The 4209-nt window shown below is 39.5% G+C and overlaps 2 non-coding genes across 2 annotated transcripts; both read left to right on the forward strand.

Annotated features, from left to right (window-relative positions):
• The first annotated feature begins 1303 nt into the window (after nt 1-1303).
• On the forward strand, nt 1304-1375 carry Trnac-gca. Its single transcript has one exon. It is a non-coding gene; the product is annotated as a tRNA-Cys (tRNA).
• Nucleotides 1376-2235: 860 nt separating this feature from the next.
• On the forward strand, nt 2236-2307 carry Trnac-gca. The gene has a single exon. It is a non-coding gene; the product is annotated as a tRNA-Cys (tRNA).
• The last annotated feature ends 1902 nt before the right edge of the window (nt 2308-4209 follow it).

Genomic DNA, 4209 nt, shown 5'->3' on the forward strand with positions numbered 1-4209 from the left:
AGGAGGAGGAGGAAAAGGAGGAGGAGGAGGAGGAGGAGGAATCCAGAAGAGGAACTGTGAAGTAAGTGGTAGAATGTTAGCCTTAAAAAGCAAGCTCAAGAACAGAGTCCAGGCCCTGAGTTAAAGCTCCAGGACAAATACAAAAACATAACAAAGCAAATATGTTAGATTTCCTATCCTTTTGTTGTCTTATAATGCGTCATTTCTATTTCTCTTTTGTTAGTGTATTCATCTAGCAGTGTTCTCATTTATTTTTTCTGTGATTCTTTATCTTCTTTTCTGTGTGTAGGACTATTTCCTGCCATGCCTCCCTTGTGTTTAGAATTAGGGTCAAGAAATATGCTTCTCTTATAATAGGATTTCCTTTCTATGCCTCTTGTTGATCCTCCTTTGCAACTTTCAATAAGCTTTCTTTGTTTGTATTTCTAGCAATCCTTCTTCTCTGATCATTCCTGTTTGTTTAATATAACCCCTCTTGATGTGATGAAACAGTTCTGCTATTATTCATTGAATAGATTTTTTATGTCTTTAGTTTACATCTCTTCATTTGTGCTCTTAATTCATAAGTTTGGTCTTCCAGACACTTTTTCTTACTGATTTTTATTTTAATGTTTTTGACTAATTGATCTGATTCTTATGCTTTATTTTCAATTTCTATACTATACTTTCAACTTGTTATGTTTTACTATATTATCAAGAATTTATTTGGGCTCTGAATTTTCAATATTTCAATTGGATATTTTCAAGATTTCCTTATTTTCATTGACTTTTACTTGTTCTAAATTGTCTTCTTCATTTTGTTCAACTGTTTATTTGAACTCTTTGAGCTCAGTCAATTGTTAATTCCTCTATAAATATGATATGAAGTATACCATAGAGAGGAAAAGTTCAAATCATTACCTCCAAACTGTCTGTGAATCTAAATGTCCTCAGAGCTTATTAGAGACAACCTTCATCATAGGTCACTTCCCAGAGAGCTTGTTGTAGAAGTTCTGAGTCGAAATCCTCCAGTTTTTCTTTGAGCTCTGCTCCAGCCCTCCTTTCCAAAAGTTTTCTGAGGAACCAGTTCTCTCTGTCGCTCATCTAGATGAGTCTGAAAGACATGCTAACAGCAAGCCCCCATGATTTAATACTTCTGATATACCAGGAACTAAGGAGGAATATTCTGGTTATTGTAGAGGCGGCAGTCATAAGTGCAGAGACAGTATATGATGACAGAGAACCTGCCAGTGATAATCACAGGTTGGCAACTAGAATGTGGTCATGAAGGCTTAGTGTGCTTATTAGACATACTTATATAAGTGGGGGTATAGCTCAGGGGTAGAGCATTTGACTGCAGATCAAGAGGTCCCTGGTTCAAATCCAGGTGCCCCCTTTCCAGAATCTTTTTTCCATACCATAGAGAAAAATGCCTAAAGTAGATAATAATAATAATAACAATAATGGGCCGTGACACTCATATTGGCCGTAATGCTCCAATGTTGTCCCAGGAATGACCTGTACTATGTCCTTCTGCGCAGGCCCTTTCTTAGTCATTTCTGAAAGGATTCAGCAGATCTGTCTATGGCTAGTTACACTATACCACAGACTTAGCTCAAGGGAAAGTATTTGACACTCATTGTGGGAAATCTGTGAGGTCATGGGCTTCTCCTGGGGAAAGTCTTATCAGCTACATAGGAACTCTTTTATGGACCACTGTGTATCATGCTCCTTGATCCATGATCCACAGGCAGCTGCTTAGCTTCCTAACACTTCTGTAGAAATGTTTTTACATATAGATTTATTTGGATTAAATCGTTTTGAAGGCTGAGGACAGTATTTTATCTGTTGCTATGTGCTTGACATGGATTATAGGACCTGTCACCCAAAATCTAGACTTTTGTTGAGTGCATGAGTCATGCAATGAAACAATTTTCTTCCTCTTGAGTCCTTGGAACATGGGGCTCTCCTTGGGCTATGAGCTACTTGACTTAGAGCCTATTCACTGTCTATGGATTTAGGGGGAATATCAGAATCAGGTGCCCTTTTCAGGTCACAGGTGGTCCCTCACCAGAACTCAAGAGAGGAGTAAGGCAGGCTAGTTAAGTTTGGAGAGGGGAAATGTATGAGGACAGGCTTCAGTGGGAAAAGCTTGTGAGTTTCTTGAACATGGAAAGGTGATACTGGTAATAAATATGTTGGTAGTGGGTGTGGTGCCATAGTTGAAGAAGTGCTAATGAAAGGTTACATGTAATTGGGGGTATAGCTCAGGGGTAGAGCATTTGACTGCAGATCAAGAGGTCCCTGGTTCAAATCCAGGTGCCCCCTATTTTTCATTAAGTAGATGTTTCTATAACAGCTTCTTTCTCCTCAGTAGATATCAGAGGAATCTTTTTTTTCTGGAACTAGTAAATTGGGAGGCTTTACTCTGCTGGTTCTAAGTGTAAATTAGAATCATTTTAAGAGCCTATAAAACCACCATTCCCATGCCCCACCCCAGACCAATTAAATCAGGACATATTAGTGAGGCTCAGGTACAGTAAAAATCTCCCCAGTGTCCTCTAGACTGTAGCTGAGGTGAGAATCGGTTTGGTGGAAGTTCTGGGAAGTCTTCCCTGTCTGAAGCTTCCTCATTCCAGCTCTGGCTGTCATGTGTGTTCTGAACCTTGTGTCCATGACATTCCCTTATGCTGCGTGCATCCTCATCATGAAATACACTTTGTTATGTGTACAAAATCCATATGTGCACAGCAATGACCACGGGATTGAACAGAATCTGCCAGAGACAATTGGTTTTTCAGTACCTTTTAGTTTTCTTAATTTTTCCTTTATCCATGCATTCACCCAGGAGTTGGGTTAAATTAGTCTTTTTCACAGGTATCAGCATCTATGGCCCAGTGAGAGGGCCTTCATCAGTCTTAGAGAGTTGGCAGAGAGTGAAGTATCAGCATAGTAAGTAAATTCTGTCTTCTGTCTAGCTTATGTGACAGTCATAGTCAACCATTAAAGAAAATCCGTAATGACAGCATCAGTGTACTTTATGAACTACCTCAAAACTGAAGACTGTAATGGCTTCCTATGATTTTTGTAAAACAATTTACTTTTTTTGGTAGAACCTCTCAGAACTTCTGTGGGCTCACATATATAGCTGATTAAGTATAGTTCATTAATTTTTATTATATTTCATATTAATCATCTTTTATGACTTCTTTTTATAACTACCTAAAACACATTTCATGATGCCTCAGATTTTTATAAATAATGGTAGTTTTTACCTTAGATGAATTACAAACAGATTCTTGTAATAAAACTATTTTGCAGGAACAAAGTCTTAATTTCTATACGGAATGGAAGAGAAACAACCATTTAAAATGGAGGCTGGTCAATGAAGGCTTGTTCTGGCTGTGTGTGAAGCAAGTGGTGTCTTATTTTTCTCCTGAGTTGTAAATATTCTTTGTCCTCCAATCTCTCTTATCTGTGCATAACACTAGTGTCTGAAACCATAGAACTTGTTCTGTGGTGTGCCTTATAGACTCCTTCAGAAAAATGGAAAGTTTTTCTTAACAATAGACTCACTTTTTATTTAGTGCATTTTCTTCCTTAAAAACTTTGAATATACCAGTTTTGTGACTACTCAGAAATTTGGCTTGTAATTGAACATTGGTCCCTTCCCCCTCCCAGCCTCACCTGCCTGCCAATGATCCTGAGAAGATACCTGTAGTGTCAGCCTCCTTTCAGCTCCCTCCTTCCTGTCTCAGCCCTCTGCCCAATTCTGGAGACTCCACCTTTCCTAGAACTTCCCATCAGCATATACACCTGATAGATTTCCTAGACACCATCCCTGTGGCGCCTACAGCTCCAAGTTCTCTGTCTTCCCTTGAGACTTCACCTCTTTAGGGTTCATCCCCCTCTGATCCCAGTGCACCTCACCCTCACTCAGGTCTTCGAGGGTGTTTCACATGCCCTGACTTTCATGGACCATTTCAGAACCTGGATAACAATCGTATTTTCCTCCCCTTACTATAATGTCCTTCCTGAGAGTGTCAAGAATTTAATGATGGCTGGCATGTGGCTTAGTGTTAGAGTGTTTGCCTAGCATGGATGAAGCCCTGGGTTCGATTCCTCAGTACTATATAATCAAAAAAAGCTGAAAGTGGTGCTGTGGCTTAAGTGGTAGAGTGCTAGCCTTGAGCAAAAGAAGGGACAATGCCCAGGCCCTGAATTCAAGCC

This window comes from Dipodomys ordii, unplaced genomic scaffold (genome assembly GCF_000151885.1).
Source record: "Dipodomys ordii isolate 6190 unplaced genomic scaffold, Dord_2.0 Scaffold282, whole genome shotgun sequence".
Lineage (NCBI taxonomy): Eukaryota > Metazoa > Chordata > Mammalia > Rodentia > Heteromyidae > Dipodomys > Dipodomys ordii.